This window comes from Colobus angolensis, unplaced genomic scaffold (genome assembly GCF_000951035.1).
Source record: "Colobus angolensis palliatus isolate OR3802 unplaced genomic scaffold, Cang.pa_1.0 Scaffold284, whole genome shotgun sequence".
In the NCBI taxonomy this organism is placed as follows: Eukaryota; Metazoa; Chordata; class Mammalia; order Primates; family Cercopithecidae; genus Colobus; species Colobus angolensis.
Window position 1 is genome coordinate 494434 of NW_012116088.1, and position 24291 is coordinate 518724.

Here is a 24291-nt window from a genome sequence, read left to right on the forward strand (position 1 = left end):
CAGGGACACATTATCATGGATAAACATTTCCCCAAATTTGGAGAAACATGGAGTTCAAGAGAAATCTTACCTTTAAAGCAAAAAAAAAAAAAAAAAGAGAAAGAAAGAAAGAAAAAAAAGAAACCATAAAATCCCCTTAAAGGATGAATTCATTTATATGTTATTTAACATTGTATCCCCAGAACCAAAAATATTTCCTGAGACTTGATAAACATTAATAAATAATTTTTGAATGAAAACTAAAATGGGAAGAAAGTCATCCTTAAAAGAGGAATTTTCTTCACAAAACTCTTCTTGATTTAATTTTTAAAAGCCAACTCTAGGGAAAATATGTAATCAAGGTGCTTAGGATTTTAAGCTGAAGGGTTAAAATCCATCAGAGGACAGATGGATAATTTCTGTAACTCAAGTCACAGTAGGAAGAGAGGCTGTAACTCATGTCCCTCACTTTTTAGAAGTATAGAACAATGCTAGCTCAAATGCTGCTGCTAGAGCTCTTCAGTTCAACCTGGAAATCTTTCCAAGGTGATACCTGTTCCACTTTATTAGCTATAGTCATTTAATAGAATGTGGAACTATTTTTCCCCAAGTTTATCCTAAGGAAATATGCCTCCAAATTCTGGATCAGCCTCTGAAGACCCAGAAGGCTTCATCCTCGAATGGCAGCTTTACGGTTGGGAATGTTGTCAGTTTCATAGGTTGCTAAGATTGCCCAAGTCATTCAGAAATCCTAATTATCTTTACAGCACAGAAGACCTCCAGTCACTCAAGAACTTCTCACCTCCTAGAAGATGTCGTGAATCATGATTGATGATTCCTCCAGGAAGCACGAGTACCCCGAAACAATTTGCTTCCCAAAATGCCTATAAAGCATCCACTTACAAGTACAGTCATGCATCACTTAATGACAGGGATAGTTTCTGAGAAGAGTGTCCTTAGGCAATTTCCTCACTGTGCAAACATCATAGGGTGCAGTTACACAAACCTAGATGGTATAGTCTACTACATACCTAGGCTACATGAGATGGCCTATTGCTCTTAGGCTGCAAACTTGTATAGCATGTTACTGTACTGAATACTGTAGGCAACTGTAACACAATGGTATCTGTGTATCTAAACATAGCTCAATGTAGATAAGATACAGTAAAAATGTTATAAGAGATTAAAAAAACAAACCCAGGACATCTGTATAGGGCATTTATGATGACTGGAGTTGCAGAACTGGAAGTTGCTCTGGGTGAGTCAGTGAGTGAGTGGTGAGTGAATGTGTAGCCCTATGAGATTGCTAAACACTACTGTAGACTTTATAAACACTATACACTTAGGCTACACTAAATTTATTGAAAATTTCTTTCTTTAATCATGAATTAAATTTAGCTTGCTATAACTTTTTTACTTTATAAGCATTTTGAATTTTGTTTTGTTTTGTTTTTTGTTTTTTTGAGATAGAGTCTTTCTCTGTTGCTCAAGCTGGAGGTGAGTGGTGCAATCTCAGCTCACTGCAACCTCTATCTCCTAGGCTCAAGCCATGCTCTCACCACAGCCTCCCAAGTAGCTCAGACTGCAGATGCACATAATGCCTGGCTAATTTTTGTATTTTTTTTTCCTAGAGACAGGATTTCACCATGTTGCCCAGGCTGGTCTCAAACTCCTGGGCTCAAGCTCTCCACTGGCCTCAGCCTCCCAAAGTGCTGAGATTACAGTCATGAGCCACGATGATCAGCCTAATTTATTTAACTTTTGTAATAACACCTAACTTCAAACACAAATGCGTTGCACAGCTATCTTGTTTCTTTATACCTTTATTCTATAAGTTTTTTCCCTTTTTAATTACTTTTTAGACTTTCATATGAAAACAAAGATACGAACACATGCATTGGTCTAGGCTTACACAGGGTCAGGATCATCAATATTACTGTCTTTTACCTTCACATCTTGTCCCACTGGAAAATCTTCAGGGGCAGTACTGTTCATGGAGCTGTCATCTACGATAATGATGCCTTCTTCTGGAATATGTCCTGAAGAAGCTTTCTTTTTTAAATAAACTAAAGAAGTAGACTTAAAAATAACAAGCAGTTTAGTAAATACTTAAATTAGTCATTTTTATTACTATGACTTAAATTAGTCATACAATAGTCATTTATTATTATGACCAACTATTATGTACTGTACATGATTATATGTGCTAGACTTTTTTGGACTGGCAGTACAGTAGGTTTGTTTACACCAGCATCATAACAAACGTGAGATCTTTGTGAGTAATAATGAAGCAAACAAAACAGATTGTGGGCTCAAAATGAGTTAATAGCCAACTTGTATTACTTATTAACCGCATAAACTCATCAACAAACTTTACCTGTCAACACTTCAGTTTTCACATCTAAAGAATGTTTATAATAATAACTACTGTTTCAAACACAGAATTTATTGATGGTTAAACAGTATTTCAAGTACTTTATCAAACATATTAAGTCCCATTGGTTGATAGTTCTTATTCTGTGCATGATTAGCAATGACGATAATATGTATTGTTCTGATTAGCGATGGCTGATTACATAGCCACCTAAAAATATAGAGGCTAAAAATGAAAACCATTGCATCATACTTCATGATTCCAAGGGTGGGCCCAGGCTCAGCTGAGTATTCTCCTTCCTGGCCTCATGTGAGGCCTTTGGTGTGTTCCAGTCAGATGGTGGCTGTGACTGGAGCTGTTTAACTCTTGCCTGTGTGCACCCACATGCCCCTTCTCCACACAGCAAGTCATCCTCTTTGGCCTTGTCATGTGGCCATTCTTTTGGGCAAACTAGCCTGTGTTTCTTCTATGGTGGCTGTTACAGAATGAATATTTCTACTCCCCTAAATTCATGTGGTAAAGCCTAAATTCCCAGTGGATTGGTAAGGTAGACCTCCTTTATTCCTGGAAAATATGTCTCAAGGCCCCAGTGAATGCCTGAAACCACAGCTAGTACCATACCATATATATAATATGATTTTGTTCCTATGCACATATACCTATGATAAAGTTTAATTTATAAATTAGGCATAGTATAATTCATATAATATGTTATTTGTATAACAACAATTAGTTATAAAATAAAAGTTATTACACTATATTGTCATAAGAGTTGTGTGAATATGGTATCTCTCTCTCTCCCTCAAAATGTCTTATTGTACTGCATCTCAGGTAACTAAAACCATGGAAAGCAATATGTGGATAAGCAGGGTCTACTGTATTTGGAGATGGGATCTCTTGTATCTGCAATCTGGACAGGGCCCTGTGAGTAAGTTTCTATCTACTCTTCTTACCATCAGCAGGAGTGCCTCAAAGGCCAGGGGCTGGAATATCTGAAGTCTTGCTCATTCACATGCTGGCATCTGGACTTGAACAGCTCTGAGATGGAGCAGCTCAAGCTCCTTGGGCTAGTCTATCTCCATATAATCTAAGTTCAGGGGTGCTAAACTTCTTACATGGAGGTGCAGGGCTCCAAAGACCTGAGTACCCAAGACAGATTAAAAGAGAAGAAGACAGAGAGAGGAGAGAGAGAGAGAGAGAGAACCAGATAGTAAGTATATACAGTTTATACAGCATCCTATTGATTAGAAGTGAATCGTTTCATGTTGATGCAAATTTAAGGGGTGAGCCATTATATCACACTTTTTGTGGAAGAAGCATGTATTAGTCTGTTCTCATGCTGCTAATAAAGACATACTTGATACTGGGTAATTTATAAAGGAAAGAGGTTTAATGAACTCACAGTTCCACATGCCTGGGGAGGCCTCACAATCATGGTGGAAGGCAAACAAAAAGCAAAGGCACATCTTACATGGCGACAGGCAAGAGAATTTATGCAGGGGAACTCCCATTTATAAAATAATCAGATCTCATGAGATTTATTCACCACCACAAGAACAGCATGGGAAAACCCCATTCCCATGATTCAATTACCTCCCACCAGGTCCCTCTCATGATACATGGGGATTATGGGAGCTACAGTTCAAGATGAGATTTGGGTGGGGACATAGCCAAACCATATCAGAACGTCAAAGGGGTTGCAGACATGTTTTAAAACTTTTTAACTAGGATAGGATGATACCTCTGCCTTAATTACTTACTGACTCATTTATTTTTTTCTCCCTACCCGGCCCTCATGCTCCCATTGTATCCCTCACTTTAATTTCCCAAAGCAATCATTTGAAAAGATTCAGATAGAGCATCATTTCAAGATCTCTTGCTTAATATCTTAGGTCTCTGCTTCTATACCATTCCAGTGGTATAGGTTCTTTGCACCATTCCAGTGGTATAGAAGCAGATCCTTCTGTGCAGCTTTAGATATCTGCCTAATATCATCATTCTCAGAAGGCTCAAGCAATCCATTAGAGGGCTAGCTTAAGGCAGGAGGAACCAAGCACTGGTGTTTTTATAGGGTAGTCAGCCTCTTCTCTATTACTTGGCAGGACTTCAAATTGCCAATGGTTAATGTATTGGCTCCGGGAATCTCCAATTTTGAAATGAAGCCCAGAGTAGTATAGGATGGACCTGCTTGGAGAGACTTAATCTAAGAGTAATATGTGAAAAGAAATGAATGCAGAGGTAAACTTTGAGGTCTAGATGAGGCTATGGAGAAATCCACAGTGGAATGCAGTTTTAATTCAGCTGGTAGTTATGCAAATTAGGGAAAATATGTCCTTCTCTCTGAGTGTCACACTTTCTGTTCATCTAACTCTTCTACCTTGGTTTCCTGGTCAGCAAGGAATCTTTCAAGACTCAGGGAAAATATAATCACCTCTATTTTAATTATACTCTTTTATTTGCTGTGTTATATATGGGAATAAATGAACGTTTCTGAGCTTCCTTTTCTTCATCTCTGAAATAAAAAGACTAGAAGAGTAAATTATGAAGATGCTTTTCAGCTGAAAAATGTTATTATTCTTTGTTTTTCAAACAGCAAAACCCAGTCCAATGTATGGCATTTGAATTATGTATTTTTCCTACAAATGTGGGTGCTCTAGAATCTCAGTGGAAATGTCATCAACAAACAGAAATATTTCCAGTCTCCTGGGAACCCAGTTGAAACTCTTTCAGATTGTAAATTTTGGAGATAGTTTTCACTAATTATATTTTTTCTGTTAACTGAATATTTGGCAGGAAATTTTAAATAAAATATAACATGGATTGTTTTGGAATTAGAAGCAGGTGACACAATATTTTTACACCTCAAAATAATTTTTATAGGTATTTTGGCATAACTTGCTCAATAAATGGCTGTAACATTAGAGCAAGAAAATGTGTTCAATTACTAACAGAAAATGTGTGTCCCCTGGGGGTTATGGAAAATACATTCAGGCGTAAAAATGTTCAAAGTGAAATTATTTTAGAGTGCACTTCTTTTAAAATGCAAATGGAATTTGAAATTGTACATTGGCACGTTCGATCTCAGTGGAATTTTGTAACCACATATTATTATATCACTCCTCTTCTCTGTCATGTATCCAGAGTACTCAGGTAACCAATTGACTAGAATTATCCCTCTATATTTTTAAATGTCTAAAGCATGGCAGTCTTTTTGTAGGAGATGGTCCAGATCACTATTAAAAAGCATTTTTGAAATTCACTCCAGATGCTTGATGTTTACTTCTGAAAAGTTGGGGGACAATAAATACCGTGGGGCCAGGTGCAGTGGCTCATGTCTGTAATCCTAACACTTCAGGAGGCTGAAGAGGGCAAATCACTTGAACCCAGAAGTTTAAGACCAAACTGAGCAACATGGCAAGACCCCATCTCTACAAAAAATACAAAAATTAGCCAGGCATGGTGGTGAGTGGCTGCAGTCCCAGCTGCCTAGTAGGCTGAGGTGGGAGGATCACTTGAGCCCAGGAGATCAAGAGATCAAGGCTACAGTGAGCCGTGTTCATGCCACTGTACTCCAGTCTGATCGACACAGTGAAACCTTGTCTCAAAAACAAATAAATAAATATCATGGTTATCTACTAAATGGACCCATGTGATTGAGCAAAAAGGTCTATGCTCTCACCTTCCCCTTAAAAGTATTTCATCAGGAATATTTTTAGTTGAATTCATATACACTCACACATGCACACACTCATACAATGTCATGTTTATTTTTATATCTACATATGGAATTCATAATTTAAAAAACTCAACTGAATTTGCTTTCTCTGTGATGAAATAGTATTGATAAAATAATTGTATAATAATATTTTGGTTTAGGAGACATATTTAACCTTATGAGAACAAAATATCTTTTAATTCCCTTATCTATCTTCATTTTGTTGCACAGTTATTTTTACATCATTTATAACCCAATTACAACTAGACATCAAATAATGTCTTCTCTTACAAGTTTTCTAATAGTTTATTAATTTTTATAAGGGTTCCAAATAGATTATAATCAATCAATTATGAAACAATTGTGTTTTCTATTGTGTGGTAAGCTTTCGTAGGTATGGTGAACACAAAGTGCAATATTCTTATTCTGATTTTAAGCATTTTGCTATCCATTGTGGGGCTGATGCAGAGAGTGGGAACCTGTATCTAAATTCATATGGGTTGAAGTCAGCAAAACGGCCAATTATAATTACCCGACGCTGATCCCCCTTGCTCCCACAAAAGAGAGGGAAAACCAATGAATCAGCAAATATATTTTGACTAGAGTGACCTAGGAAGTACACTGGAGAGCACCAAGGGCACAGTGAAATCCCTGTGAAGTATAGAAGCCCAGGATAACACGGTAGAGAGGGCAGTGAGATATCCTGCCTCTGGCACAATGTTTCTCCCACTGCTGTTGGCGCAGAATCAGGAGGGACTTCTTATGGAGAAAAGGTAAGCTGAGATCTCCAGGGGTCCTCACTGCTGCCACAGACACCAGCTATCCTTGCTGTAAGAGAAGGCTTTGGTCCTCACAGGCCCCAAATCCAGTTTGGAAGGTAGCCATCAGTCTGTGCATCTGCATTACTTTTGAATACAAGCCCACCTTGTGTACCACTCACTCCCATGGTCAAAGCTGCTACAGCATAGTGCCATCTTGAAACCAGACCCACTACTAGAGTGTGTTCTACCTGGAGACCTCGCCATCCCTGAAGCCTCACTATAACTCTACTTTATTTGTATGGATGCCTCCAGCACCATGACCTGGCTGCCCACAGCCTAGACAAGATGAGATAGCTGAGATACTGGTGTCCAAACCCATACAACACATCCAGGCTAACCTGTACAGCAGGGAAGCTGCCAATCAGCAGACTGGCCACTTTACCCACACAGATTTGTCACACAACTGGCAGCCCCCAAGTCTGCACATGCCCACCACCAGCCCTACAGTGACCCCATCCTATAGAGGAACCACCACAGAGCCCTGCAGTTCCACTCTTCCTGCACTCACATATGCCTACTTTGATAGCCAATCATGTAGCAATCCTGTAATAGTCCATTTTCATGCTGCTTATAAAGACATACCCAAGACCAGGAAGAAAAAACAGTTTAATTGGACTTACAGTTCCACATGGCTGGGGAGGCCTCAGAATTATGGTGGGAGGTGTAAGGCACTTCTTACATGGCAGCAGCAAGAGAAAATGAGGAAGAAGTAAAAGCAGAAATGCCCAATAAACCCATCAGATCTCATGAGACTTATTCATTATCACGAGAATAGCATGGGAAGGACTGGCCCCCATGATTCAATTACCTCCCCTTGGGTCCTTCCCACAACATGTAGGAATTCTGGGAGATACAATTCAAGTTGAGATTTTAGTGGGGACATAGCCAAACCATATCATTCCCCTCCTGGCCCCTCCAAATATCATGTCCTCACATTTCAAAACAAATCATGCCTTCCCAACAGTCCCCCAAATTGTTAACTCATTTCAGCATTAACCCAAAAGTCCACAGTCCAAAGTCTCATCTAAGACAAGGCAAGTCCCTTCCACCTATGAGCCTATAAAATCAAAAGCAAGCTAATTACTTCCTAGATACAATGGAAATACAGGTATTGGGTAAATACAGCCATTCTAAATGGGAGAAATTGGACAAGACAAAGGGGTTCCAGGGTCTATGCAAGTCCAAAATCCAGTGGGACAGTCAAATTTTAAAGCTCCCAAATGATTTCCTTTGACTCCAGGTCTCACATCCAGGTAATGCTGATGCAAGAGGTGGGTTCCCATGGTGTTGGGTAGCTCCATCCCTGTGGCTTTGCAGGATACATCCTCTATCCCAGCTGCTTTCATGGGCTGGTGTTGAGTGTCTGGTTTTCCCAGGTGTACAGTGCAAGCTGTCAGTGGATCTATCATTCTGGGGTCTGGAGGAGGCTGGCCCTCTTCTCACAGCTCCACTAGGCAGTATTCCAGTAGGGACTCTGTGTGGGGGCTCTAATCCCACATTTCCCTTCTGCACTTCCCTAGCAGAGGGTGTCCATGAGGGCCCCACCCCTGCAGCAAACTTGCCTGGGCATCCAGGCCTTTCCATACGTCTTCTGGAATCTAGGCGGAGGTTCCCAAATCTCAATTCTTGACTTCTGTGCACTTGCAAGCTTAACATTACATGGAAGCTACCAAGGATTAGGGCCTCCACCCTCTGAAGCCACAACCCAAGCTGTAGGTTGGCCCGTTTCAGCCATGGCTGGAGCAGCTGGGACACAGGGAACCAAGTCCCTAGGCTGCACACAGCACAGAGACCTCAGACCCAGCCCACAAAACCACATTTTCCTCCTCAGCCTCCCAGCCTGTGATGGAAGGGGCTGCTGTGAGGGTATCTGACATGGCCTCGAGACATTTTCCCCATGGTCTTGGGAATTAACATTAGACTTCTTGCTACTTACGCAAATTTGTGCAGCTGACTTGAATTTCTCCACAGGAAATAGGTTTTTCTTTTCTATAGTATAGTCAGGATGCAAACTTCCCAAGCTTTTATCCTCTGTTTCCCTTATAAAACTGAATGCCTTTAGTAGCAGTCAAATCACCTCTTGAATTATTTGCTGCTTAGAAATTTCTTCTGCCAGATACCCTAAATCACCTCTCTCAAGTTCAAAGTTCCAAAAATCTCTAGGGCAGGGGCAAAATGCCACCAATCTCTTTGCTAAACCATAACAAGAGTTACCTTTACTCCAGTTCCCAAGAAGTTTCCTGTGTCCATCTGAGACCACCTCAGCCTGGACCTTATTCTTCATATTGCTGTCATCATCTTGGGCAAAACCATTCAACAAGTCTCTAGGAAGTTCGAAACTTTCCCACATTTTCCTGTCTTCTGAGACTTTCAAACTGTTCCAACCTCTGCTTGTTGCCCATTTCCAAAGTTGCTTCCACATTTTTTGGTATCTTCAGCAATGCCCTACTCTACTGGTCTCAACTTACTGTATTAGTCTGTTTTCATGCTGCTGATAAAGACATCCCTAAGACTGGGAAGAAAAACAGGTTTAATTGAACGTAAAGTTCCAGTTGGCTCGGGCGACCTCAGCCTTGTGAAAGACACTTCTTACATGGTGGCAGCAAGAGAAAATGAGGAAGAAGCAAAAGCAGAATCCCCTGATAAACCCATCAGATCTTGTGAGACTTATTCACTATCGCGAGAATAGCATGGGAAAGATAGGCCCCTGTGATTCAATTACCTCCCGCGATCCCTCTCACAACACGTGGGAATTCTGGGAGATACAATTGAAGTTGAGATTTGGGTGGGGACACAGAAAAACCATATCAAATCCCAAGACACAAACAGACTGCCACAGAGGCATGTGGCCTTGCAGCATCTGCCTTTACCTGTGACTGGCCTGATGTCTGGTCTGGTCCTGCTTCCCCTACTCTGAAGAGACAGCCTGACAGCCACTGGGCTGGTTGCACCAACATGTGCCCAAGACTTGTCCAACAACCAGCCTGGAAGTTCCTACCACCTCCCCCAAAAGCCCTACAGACAGCCTGTTTTCCTTTTGTATCTGCGCATGCCTAGCTCAACAACCAGAGGCACAGATATCAATTTGGGGACATAAGGCACAAAAACAAAAAGGCAGGAAAACATGTCACCCTCCAAAAGAACATAGTATCTCTTAAATAAAATAACTCACCATTTATGAAATGCCTGAAAAGGAATTCAAATTCATAATCATAAGGGAAGTCAGCAAGTTACAAAAGAACACAGTCAATTTAATACAATCAGGAAACAGTTCATGATTTAAATAAGGAATTTTGATAGATATCATAAAAAAAACAACAAACCAAATGTTGAAGCTGAATAAGTCAATGAATTAAGTTTTAAAAATATAATTGATAGAAAGTGATAAGTGAGCATTCATGTTGCCCTGGCTGGGATTTTTGTAAAGAAGCTAGATAAAAGGGAGGGGGATAAAAGCAATGAGAATATAGAGACTCTAACCAGGCAATCCCTCCACCTGAGGGGGTGACAAAAGAGTTATGGCCTAAAATCTGTATGATTCTGAGCAAGACAGTGTGGAATCCCAGGACATGGGATCCTTGGAAAGAAGGGGAGGACAGTGAGAATGATACAGAGGTGACAGAAACCTGAGGGCCTCTCCACAGTGTGTCTGACAGTACACTGGAAGACAAAAGTCAAGAATGTCATGCCATTCAGTTGGATTCAAAATAAATAAATAGATAAATAAAATTAGGAGCCTCAACAACAGATGATATCAACCAGAAGAAATAACACAGTCCGAGGAAAAATAAAGAAATAAGAATTGAAAAGAAGGAAAGAAGAAATCCTAAAAGGCTTGTGGGATCATTAAGCTAACACTTTTTTTATTATGATTATATGAGTACTAGAGAGAGAACAGGTGGAAAACTGTGCAGAAGCCCTATTTTGCAAAATAATAACTAAAAACTTTCTAAGTGGTGAGATGGATATGAACATACAGATTCAGGAAGCTCAAAAACCCTAATTATATTCAATACAAACTCTCTGAAGAACATTATAATCAAACTGTCAAAAGCCAAAAATAAAGAGAGATTTCTAAAAGCAGCAAGAGAAAGTGTCAAGTCACATATAAAAAAGCCACCTTTACGGTATCATCATATTTCTTAGCAGAAATCTTACAGCCCAGGAGAGAATGGAATCATATATTCAAAGTGTTCAAATAAAAAACCTGTCAGCCAATAAAACTATTCCAGCAAAGCTATTCTTCAGAAATAAAGGAGAAATAAAGGCCTTTCCCGACACACACACACAAACACACACACACACACACAAAGCAAAGGGAATTCACCATTAGAGTGGCCTGATAAGAATTGCTTAAGGAGTGCTGCAACTGGAAACAAAGGATAATGATCACGATCATGAAAACACATGAATGTATAAAACTCACCAGTAGATGTAAAGTCATAAATTACACCCATAATACCCCAGTGATGTAATAGTGTTATGTACATCTTTCAATTGTCTGGTATGAAGTTTTGAAGTAAAAATAGTAAAAAACACTTTGGGAGGCCGAGGTGGGTGGATTACCTGAGGTCAGACCAACGTGGTGAAACCCTGTCTCTACTAAAAAATAAAAAAATCAGCCAGGCATGATGGCGGGAGCCTGTAATCCAGCTACTCGGGAGGCTGAGATCAGAGAATTGCTTGAACCCGGGAGACTGAGGTGGTAGTGAGCCGAGATCACACAATTGCACTCCAGCCTGGACAACAAGAGTGAAACCCCATCTCAAAAATAAATAAATAAATGAATAAATAAATAAATGTAAAAAACAACAGATTCAATTGGTGGCTAAGAAACAATAATAAAGAGACAAATTAAGCCAACACAAATATAAATTGTGGGAAAAGGAAATAATATAAAGTATTTTTATATGACCAAATTTAAGTTGCTATCAGCTTAAATTAATCTATTATAACTTTAAGATTCTTGATGTTAGCCCCATGGTTACCACAAAAAAAGTAATTATAGCAAATACATAAATGAATAAATGAGAAAGATAAAGGAAACAAAGCTTAGTACCAAAGAAAACCATCAAACCACAGAGGTAAACAATGGAAGAGGAAGAAAGGAACAAAGTGTTAACAAAACAACCAGAAAGTTAATAAAATGGCAGAAATAATTCCTTATCTATCAATAATAACCCTGAATGTAAATGCATTAAATTCTCCAATTAAAAGCTATAGAGTGGTTAATAGTTGGAAGAAATAGGACTCAATTTATATGTTACCTACAAGAGATTCATCTCTCTGTTTCACTGTTGAAGACAAACAGACTGAAAGTGAAGGAAGGGAAATATATTTCATGTAGTATATGAAATATACTTTTTGTTCCAAAAAGCAAGTATATGTAGTCATAATTATATCAAATAAAAAAGACCTGAAAACAACAATTTTAAAAGAGAAAAAGGCCTTTATTTAATGATAAAGGGATCAATTCAGAAAAGGCATATAATAATTAAAAATACATATGCATCCAACACTATAGCATGCAGATATATAAAGCAAAAACTATTAGACCAAAAGGGGAAGATAAATGACAATACAATATCAGTAGGGGACTTTACCACTCTACTTTCAACTATGGACAGACCATGGAGTGAAAACATTAACAAAGAAAAATTGGACTTAAATGCACCACAGACCAAAGGGACCTAACAGACATTTACAGAGCATTCCATCCAAAAGTTGCAGAATACGCATTTTTCTCAAGTGCACAAGAAACATTCTCCAGAATAGATTACATGTTAGGCCACAAAACAAGTCTTAACAAACTGATGAAGCTAGAGGTCCAGGTATCTGTACTTTTATGTCCACAGGACATAAAACTAGAAGTCAACAATAAGAAAAATTTTGGAAACAACACATAGCTTGAAATTAAACACTGTGTTCTAAACAAACAATGAGACAATGAAGAAATTAAATGGGAAATTAAAAAATTCCTAAGACAAATGAGAATGGAAAGATATTATACCTACGCCTGTAAGAAACACCAAAAGCAGTTCTAAGAGGTAAGTAAATTTATATAAAGCAACATCTAAATAAAAAGAAAAGGATTTCCAATAAATAATCTAATGATGCACCTTAAGAAACTATAAAAGCAAGAACAAACTAAATTCAAATTTCATATAAGGAAAATAAAGCTTAGAGCAGAGATAAAATACTTTAAAAATTCAATAAAATCGATCAACTTTTAGCTAAACTAAGAAAAACAGAAAAATAACATACAAAGATCAATAGGGTTTCTATATGCTAGTAGTTAAATTTCTGAAAAAAAATTTAAGAGCATTTCATTTACAAGAGCTACAAAAATAAGATAACTAGGAATAAATTTAAGCAAGGATGCAAAAGATCTCTATACCAAAACTATAGACTTGGATGAAAGAAATTGAAGAAGGCACACATAAATGAAAAGATATCCCATGTTCATGAACTGAAAGAATTCATATTATTAAAATGGCCATACCATAAGTGATACACAAATGTAATGTAGTACCTATGAAAATTCCAATGACATCCTTCACAAAAATAGAAAAAAAGTAAAATTTATATGGAACAACAACAACAAAATCCGAAGTAGCCTAAACAAAGCAGAGCACAAAGAACAAAATTGGTGATATCACTCTACTTGACTTCAAAATATACTACAATGCTATAATAATCAATAAAATATGATACTGAAGCAAAAACAGACACATAGATCAACAGAAGAGAGAGACTGGGAAGAAATTCAAATTCATGCATTTATAGCCAACTGATTGTTGGCAAAGGTGCCAAGGACACACATTATGGCAAAAGCTCTCTTCAATTAATGCTGCTGGGAAAAGCAAATATTCATACTAGACCCCCACCAGTCACCATGCACAAATATAAACTCAAAATACATCAAAGACTTAAGCATATTACCTGAAACGATAAAACACAAAAAGAGAGGAAATGCTTCCCCATCATTGGGTTGAGCAAAGATTTTTGAAATACCTCAAAGCACAGGAAATAAAAACAAAAATAAACAAATCGGATTTCATCAAGCTGAAAACCTTTTGCACAGCAAAGGAAACTCTTATTACAGTGAAAAGACAAACTACAAAATGGGAAAACATATTTGTAAACTATACATCTGATGAGGAGTTAATATCCAGTGATAGAGGCACTACCTTGATTGGATCACTATACAATATAGATATGTACCAAAACATAAAATTTTATCTCAGAATTATGTACAATTACAATGCATCAATTAAAAATATTAACCAATTAATAAACAAGAATCCATTCATGTGTCCATTCAGTAATTATTTTCTAAATGAAAAGAAATTGGTAGATGAGACAAAATTTGAGAATAATTAAACACTAATCCATGAAGTATTGAGTTACGGAAGTTGAGACAAAAAATAAATCAATAAGCACACTTTGAATCTGGAAAACATTATTGAACAAAGTTAACTTTAAACAGCAGCTTTTCAAGAAAAGTGAGCAAAACTCGTGTGAAAACAGCAAGGGGTAGAACATCAATAAGCACAATCATTTGTAGAGAATGATAGTTTAACCTGATATATATTTTCAAAAGTCTATACCTATTTGGCTCATAGATAGCATCAATAATGGCCACAATGTTTTAATTTTTCCTATGTCATTCCTAAGACTTGTATATAAAAAAATTAAGAATACTCTCAGTACATTTAATCTACTTGAGCTATATCAGTTACCCAATAAATACACTTGCACTGAGACATGCTCTCTCTCTGTCTCTGCCTCTGTCTCTCTCTGTGGTGTGTGTGTGCACACACACATAACATGCACATAAAGAAATTACTTTGCTATTTGATATTTTCTATATTTCTTCTCTGCTAAATTTTTAGGCTTGGCTTTTTATGTGAACCTTCGTTTTGTGGCAGACAATTTTCTTTAGAGTTTCACATAGTGGAATGGAAAGAGTTCTTTCGTGAAATATGTTTAAGCTAAAATTCTTTTAGTCTCCTGTGTAGCTCATGCAAATCACTTAAACAGGCATCATCTTTATAATGGAAATAGAAAATATATTCTACAATGAATATCCTACAGTGTTTCTGAAGATCAAATGGAATGATGCCCATGGAAGAAATTCTATAAATACTGAAATAGTGACAAAAGTAACAAATTGCAATGATTATACAAACAAACATCAAGACATGACTGAGCTGACAGACTGCTTATATAGTTGTATGAGACAAACCGCAAGGCAACTACCTTAACCCTGATTATTTTATTCTATTGACATGTTCCCTTTGCTTTATGTAAAATCAAATCAGTCCTATGCTGTGTGAAAAATCAGTGTCAATACAAAGAGTAAATGAAAGATACATAAGATGAGTCTACAGAAAAATGTATCAACTAGCTATTTCCACAGGCACTATAAACAGCTTTACCTTCCTTACAATCACATCTTACTTGGAATGAAAATTGGTAAAAATATTATTTTCAACTGATGCTGCATTGAATATCACCAGCGACAAAATTCATCATCATTTGAAGGTGGATTTGAATTTTGGAAACTGCCAAACATTAGCCACAGTGAATACTAGTGAAAGAGTAGAGTGATTCAACTGAACAATAGAATTTTTCATTTAAAAATTTTTAAAAAATGTCGGTATACATTTCACCAAAGAGTGGCTCAAAACAAATTTTGAAATTGTTCTAAATAAAAAAAAAACTGGATTAAGTGCATTGCATTGACTGTTTTGAATATAGGACATCTTTGCATACAGAAAGAAATTACAAGGTTGTTTTTAAAAATCAGACATATATCATCATCATATTTCATCTACTTCCTCACAAGATGAACCCAACTGGGTGCACATGTGTATGTAAAGTCACCCAGAAAGACAAAGTACTCTCACATTCACAAATTCCCGGTTACACTTTTATCTCATTTTTCCAGGATTTATTCTTGCTCTTGGCTTTTATACTCAATACACGCTTCTCGGCACTGAGGAGATGATATTAAAAAAGATGAAAGACAAACAGCAGCCAACATTAGCTGTTTAGGCTCATTCAATGATACAAATTAGTTTGGACAATCTCTGTTTACGATAAATATATAAACTAGTTACACCCCACCTCTCCAGACTCCTCAAACATTCAGCCTACAGAGTACAGACCCTGCCTGGATGCTGTCACTTTGGATTATGCAACTGGATTTTCCTCTTTCTACCGATGCTGCGTGGTTAAACATCCCTTACTGTTATCACTGCCATGATCCACCCCTTATCTGTTTATCACATGTGAGCCCACCTCCTTCCAGACTCTTACCAGCAGGATCTGGCCATTCTCTACAGGATGATTTCTATCTTTGTGTTTACCTATTTACAATGTGAATACAGTTTGGCCTTTATCTCTACTCTCCTGTCTTTCATGATTAAACCTTGATCCCAGGATAGACCACATCTGCCTAAATCCAGGACCTTTCCACCTCATCTATTCCTATTAGTGATTTGAATCCTACTAAATATTTCTCCCACCACTCCAGCCTCCACATTCTTATTACATTAAGTGTTAGGTAGCTAAGAAAGAGCTAAATTATATTTCAGATTCCTTCAGAGATTTGTAAAGCCTCCACTAATTGAATAAAGATAATTAAAATAAGTGTCTCATAATTAAGAGTATCTGCTGTGTGTTCCAGACACTGCATTAGTTGTTCTAACCTGTTCAGTCATCTAATACTCAAAATGATCCTGAAACTTTACAGATTCAATAATTATTCATTGTATAATCAAACATTGTTTTACAGTATTTGAATGGTTCCTATCAGGCCAATACCTTCCTCTTCATTAAATATTTGGGAGATTTAGGGAAAGTATTCGGTCTTCCAGGACATAGGGAAAAGTGTGACAGAGCCAGAAACTATAGGATGGGTCCTCACTCAAGCCATGAAACTCAGTAGCAGGCATAAAACTGAGATGGCAGCACAATTCCTAGCCTTTGTCAATACTTCAAGTGAAGGGAAAGAGAAAGTAAAGCTGGGGAAAACTGTCACCCTCTGATACACAGTTATCCAGGGTTTATTCTAAACTCATTAGATACAATGCCTGAAGCAACCTGGCTAATACTAAATCTCTTTAAATACAGGTTTCCTTACTGGGTGATACTTTGCCTATTGATGATAGAATCAGAGGATCCATTTCCAGGATGAGAGAGAGTTTAGGTGTCTCTCCTCCAAATAAGACCAGAGAACTGTCCTAAAAAACCAGCATTTTCCCTACATATTCCAAACTTTCTTATTTATTTTAGAGCTGTTTTTCCTAAGATGACCTACCCTCATCATTTGATTTATTAATAATTGTATGTGTTTTATTAGTAGCAAAATATATCCACTATTTGTTTTAGTTAATAATATAAAAAATGTGTGTTGCTGGTGGTCTCAAGAAGTGAATGTATAAAAAGAGTTTAGAGGAAGGAAAACAGTAAGTCAGGTTTGTTGTATGTATCTTACATCATTTACAATACAGCTAAGTATCTTAAATTATGTCATTTGATTGAATGTTAGTCTGTAAGATCATTATTATACCCACTTTACAGATGAGAATATCTGAAGTTCCTACAAGTTTAAGACATTTTCCAAAAACACATGCATAGCATGCAATTAATTGAATATTTTAGAGTAGTGTTTCTAATACTTGAGTAATATGCTTGCTGCCTTCAGGAAAATGAAAATCCAGACTTTCAATACTCCATGTATCCAACTTTTAGAAATACTGCAATTATGTTTAAATGCTGTCATTTAAGTAATTTTTTTGGTGCCAATGTGACTATAAATATAAACAAAAATATTGGCACTAAACTCTTGAGACATGATTCTACTTTGGCATTGTCATTTAATTGGCGCTGAAATATTATTATATTATTTTAAATATATTATGGAAGTAAAAGCAGTTTAAAAAATCTTGTTAAAACATACAGGTTCTAGAAAATGTGTTCCAGTTTTTCTAAGGAAGAGCAATTTTGGTTAAGGTTGGGGTCTTGCCCTCCATCGGGCTTAAAGATTTTGTGGTCTCCCTCGAAGCATAAAATTTGGTGGTTCTAAATCATTAATTTTTTATGAAACTATTCTTATTCCAATTTCAGAAGGTTTCCTCTAGTTCTGGTAATTTTCTTATTACTGTCCAGAGTCCATTCTCTGGAAATTTAATCAATATAATAAGGTGAAATTTTATATTTAAAAATGTCACTGTGAAATGTCTGGAGTTCTCAGCGTGGAGCTTGGGGGCTTAGTTTTTCCTCTTTCAGGTGAAAGTTAAGTAATATTTACTCCCTTGTATTTACTTTTGACACTAACATTCTGCATATCCTTCTCTACTGACATATTTAGTGGGGTGGGCGTGCTTCCCTTGGAGTCCAGAATTAAAGGGATCAACATAAATATGACCATAAGCTGAACAGAAGCCAAAGAGCTATTGGTGATTATAGACATGATAATGTAAGTCAAAGGCTGACATGATTCATTTCACCAAGGGGGATTACTCAGAAGTTTAAAGCATGAAGTTAAAAGGAATGTTGTCTGTGGGCTGCTCTTAAGAAAAACAAGTCACTCCAGGAGAGGAAAGACTGACATTTCAAAGCCATGAATCCCCAAGAAGTGAGGGAAAGAGGAAGGGAACATAATTGGTATTTACTTACTACTTACTATTATGCTGCTTAATTTTATATTCTAATTAATCTTTAAAGTAGTCTTGTAAGATTGGTATTATGCCCATTTTATGGTGAGGCTCGGGGTATTCCACAGTCAGTGATAGGGCCGGATATGTAATCCACATGTCTCTGTCACTAGAATCCATGAACTTCTCCATGGGTTCCTGTTTTCTTCCTAAGAAGGAATATTCGTAAAGGGGATTCATTTGGTACGTAGTAGGTAGTGATTCTGACTTCAGCCTTTTTCTTTCGTCTTCAAAATGGCTTTAAAATTGGTACCAATCCCTGGTTTCTTCCATTTTAACGGACATCTTGGTAAATAAAGGATGATAATTCCATTCTGCAGCATTCTCATGAGCCTTGATTCAATGTTTGAATGAACAGCTTTCGTAAAGTATCTTCCAACAGAAGTAGATATACGCATGAAATTAAATTTCTAGTTATTTACTGAGTCTAATTACATTCCATACCAATTGTTTAAGAGAAGGGAAATTTACAAATTCAGCCTGAGCAATGCAAACGTCTTAATAGAATCCCAGCTTTTAACCCCAGCTCTGCCTCTAACTAGTGTGAAATGCTGTCTGTTCTGTTTCCTCATATGAAAACAAAGAGAAGAGATCTTCTTTCCTCCTGTGTATGCAACCTTAGATCTGAGATTGAAATATAATCTTAGGCAGGGGAAAACACTTTTTTATTTTATATTGGTTTTTATGGAAAGATGAGAATAATATAACACTCATACATTGTCTTCAAGCTTGTGCATGACAAATCCCATCAAGTAATCCAGTTTCTTCATTGGCTATTGTGTGTGGCTTGGTTATAAGCTCTGAGCCCTCTGCAACGATGCCTTAGCCCATTCTCTAACTGCCTGCCTTTTAGGAAAATATTGGTGATGATAAGAAGGGAAAGAAGCAGAGCTAGAGAGGGAAACTTTATCTCAAAGTCATACTTTCTTCCTTATAACATCTAGTCTCAGATAACATCATGTTCTGAAAGGCTGGAAGCAACTTCCTATGATGAAAAATAATAATAGTTACAGCTGAGACAGGCACAATACTAACTTTTACATGGCTAACTAATGTCAGCCTGATAGCACCTTACTCCCCACGTTCCCATTTCTTCCCTCACCTTTTTTTAATGATAAGGAATGTTTATGCTTACTAGGTAACTTGCATGGTGTTCAAATAACTAGTAAGGGAGAGAACCAAGAACATAGTTCCTCATAATTTGAAAATTCACTCTAAAATTATCAAATTCTGTAAAGTGCCAAGCTGTATTGCCAGTGTGGGTACTGACTCAGCTTTATAATTTTGCCCTATTTTTATAATAAACATCAATGAATATTTTAAAATCTGCTATTAGCTATCACGTGTATATATGCATGTACTTATGTTATTTTATATATGATAACAAAGCATTATGATAATAATTATTCAAGGCCATTAATCTCATCTTACACTGGAGGAAACTGAGGCACAAATTGTGAGATCTCCCCTAAAGGTCTCCTAATTTATATAGGGCAGAGTCAAGCTCAAAACACAGGTCTGTTTGAAATCTATGACCCATACCATGGCTTTGCATCAATTTATAACAGACTAGTTAACCACACAGTGACTAATTAATACCTTCCATGCCAGGTTAGTTTTAAGATTTTCATGAAGTGAGTACAACTCAAAGTTGATATATGTAGGAAATTAAATATACAAGTTAAGGTTATTGGTTAGAATGGTCTCTAAGGATTTTTGGTTTCTCACTTAACCATTGAGCCTTTATCCCTAAACCTTAACTCATGCTATTTACCCCTTTTGTTTAAACAATAGACACAGTTATTGACCAATGAACAGGCTGAAGAATTCCAGCTCACTTGACCACTCCTTGCGCCTCTTCAAGCCAAATTGCCTTCAGATCACTGTCCTTTAAAAAGCAGCTGGGATTCCACTGTTGCCCAGAAACATTTCTGACTAGAATCAAGAGACCTGGATTCTCTTATTGGCTCATCTGGTGAAGCAAAAAAGCAACCGTGGCAAGTTGCTTGACATCTCTCACCCTAAGTTGCCTTGTCTGTGGAATCAAAGTTCAAAACAAATGATCTTTAAGCACTCTTCTAGTTCTGAGGGTCTATACTCACCCCTGGTCCTCTCCTAGAATATGATTGCTACTGTCATTCTTCAATTGTTGCTGGAGAAGGCAAAAGGAAGCAGTGGTAAACACTTTTACTGCCCGGCTGCCTCTGGGATCCTAATGAAAATCACAGTGACTCACTCACAAACACTAGAAGGAGCTGCCTTCTCAGTATTTGGTTTCTTGAAGGAAGCACTTCCAGATTTACATACATATTTCCTTCCTTCTGATTAGTTATTCAGGTCAAGTATTCAGTTTCCAATATATCCCTCTGCAATCCTTAGGCCTTCCTCCTAGCCTTCTTTCCTCTTTCCTGACTCTGTTCTCTTAGTGACACTCTTTACTGTCTCCCCACTTTTTTACAATATCCTCAGCTTTATCACCATCACCCATACTTCCCACGATGAAGCACTTATCAGGCTGGTTGGCATTTCCACAAAGCCTGTCAAGCCAATTCCCAGTGTTTGTGAGGTCCATTTATGTCACCCAAGCTCTAGATAAGTGGACTGGCTGATGTAATCTCCCACCTGGGACATCCGTGATAGCTTTTTCCACATTTACCACTGAAAGTCCTTGGTTCTGTAAAGGCAATGCCTCCATAACTGTAGGACATGATTTATTCAGGGAGAATGAAGATTAGATAAACTCTATGTAAGTTCACAGAATGAGCCCTCGTAGAAAGCAAATAGAAAAGCTGAACTACACATATTTTATTTCTAGACAGAATCCATACCTACATACTTATGTCCTTATTTACCATATTGCCTCCCTGTTCGTTTTCTTCAATAGACAGTTATGGAGCACCTACTATGTGCCAGCCACTATGTTATGAGCTGAGAATACAAAAATAAACAAGTCACAAGATGCCTCTGTCCTCTCGGGCTTAACGGTTTAGTCTTTCTCTAATATAGCACTTATTACGTTCTAAGTATACAGAGTAGCTTATGTGTTTGTGTGTGTGTGTGTGTGTGTGCTTCTCTAATAGATTGTGAGTTTTCAGAAGGGAGTGTCTCTGTCTGAATTATCTCTGATTGCAATGGTTGCAAATAGTTTTTAGTATATAGGAGATGCTTAATAAATATTATGTATGTACAAAAACTTCAGTTTGTACAAATGTGTACAAATGTGTACGAACCCCTAATGGCTTTCCAGCCAGTGTAAAATAAGATCTAAATGCCTTGCCACAGTCTACAAGGCTTTCCTTGATCTTTCCTCTGTCTCACCTTGTTCCTACTTTCACTATTACTTACAATGATTCGGCCTCGCTGATGTTATCTTTGCTCCTTAAGAAGGCCAAGTTCTTATGCCCTCAGGATCTTTGCATATGCTATATACCCTCTGCCTGGCATGCTTTATCCCCAGAGCAAGGCATAGTAAGCTCTTTCTGTAATGCTGTTTTCAGTTCAAATGACTTTCAGCAACCACTCACTCTGGAGTTGACCTTCCGTGCCTGAGTAATTCTCTATCTCCTTGCTCCAGTGTATTTTCTTCAGAACACTGATTGTTATAAAAAAAATAAGCCAGCTATCTTGAACTTGACAACCTCCCTGGACTTTTGCTCTAAGTGGAAAATTAGACTCAATAAATATTCATTAAAAAAAGAAAAGACCAAAATTATGCTCATTTTCAAACACGTATCAGTCAACAAACAGCTCATGTTGTATTTCTTTTTTTGTTTGTTTGGTTTTTTTTGGTTTTTTGACAAAGTTTTGTTCTTTGTCACCTAGACTGGAGTGCAATGGCATGATCTTGGCTCATTGCAACTTCTGCCTTCTGAGTTCAAGCGATTCTCTTGCCTCAGCCTCATGAGTAGCTGGGATTACAGGCACACACCACCATGCCTGGCTAATTTTTTTGTGTGTTTTTAGTAGAGACGGGGTTTCTCCATGTTGGCCAAGCTGATCTCAAACTCCTGACCTTGGGTGATCCACCCACCTTGGCCTCCCAAAGTGCTGAGATTACAGACATGAGCCACCACACCCAGCCTTGTCATACTTCTTAGGTAAGAGTAAGTGATAGTTGCTGTGGTGTATTACAGATGAAATAATCATTTTTTACAGCAGGAGGTTGTCAATTTTTTTATGTGCATACACATACAATGAAAGAGAGAACATCTCTGGCATTAAAAATCATAAAAATAATAAATGTTCTGAATTTACAGATATATGAATCCTGGTTGACTAGGAAATCTAGTCATGACTATGAATGTGTGTGGAGGGAGGAAGGATGGGAAGTAGGGCTAACTAATGTCACTATTTCAACACATATTTCTAAAACCATTCTAAGCAGAGGGATTTTTATTTTAAGTAAAATTTAGTAGGTAGGAATTTACCAGATGTTTGGAGAAGAGTATGGTGAAAATAGCAGGTCAGTCAACATTCATTCAGCTGCATATCTTTTTGAATGCCTTGACTGGAAGCACAAGTCCACTTCTATCTAATACAGCTTTATAGAGAGGAAGATATTAATCATGCAAATAAATACATAGTTTAAAACAGTGAAACTTAACAAGAGTGCATGTATTGATGGGCCTAACATAGTTTGGGGTCAAGGATAGCTTTGCTAAAAAAACTGAGGGTCAAAGAGAATGCCAAGCTATAATCACAATATTTTTTTCCCCATCCCTTGAGCAGCAGGTGAGTTTACCGTATCGTACTTCAGATATCTGGCACTAGTGTGACTCAGCTATTCTCTCGTATCTGCATCAGTATGTCTGAGAAAGGATCTAAATAACCCAACTAGCCTGATAGACCCTCTGAAAATCAATCATACAGGAATATGTCTTAGGCCAAGCCCCAGACAAGCCCTCATTTTTGGGAGATCTCCTCTAAATCAACTCTGCATGGGTTAGGGTCAGCAGATAGGGGGAATAAACTCTTGTGCATAGGAAAACTCCATGTGGAGGACCATGGGTTAGGCAGTTCTTCAGAGAAGGGGCCCCAGGATGACAAGCACTAGGGGGTGCCCCTCAACATATGTAACCAAAGCTTCATGATCTCACGGATCCATTGCCAGAAAAGAAGTGACTTTTACAGTGCAGAGGAAAGCACAAATGCCTCCCAAACCAGCTTAAATGGGTTTAGAAGATTACCTAGAGGTGATGGTACTTGAACAAGGTCCCAAAGGGTAAAGAGAGATGATGTAAGACAGGTGTAAGAGGGACAGAGAGAGCATCATGATCAAAATCCTGGAAGTGTAAGACAACTGAGTTAAAAATTAAAAGAGATAATCATGAAATCACAGATCACTGAAAAGTTCATGGCATAGTGCCTGATGTATTCTAACCTCTCAAATGTTCATTTCTCAGTTGATGTATATTTCTGATTAGAAGACAAAAGCCTGCCCATGCTCCCATTCCCTTAATGCATACTAGTAATAATAGTACCACTTTTACCTACAGAATGTTGGGGAGAAAGTACAGTCAGTAGCATATATACTAATAGGAAATGAAAAAATTTTACAATAAGTTTACTTGAAAGTATGACAAGCGGCTGGGCGCGGTGGCTCAAGCCTGTAATCCCAGCACTTTGGGAGGCCTAGATGGGCGGATCACGAGGTCAGGAGATCGAGACCATCCTGGC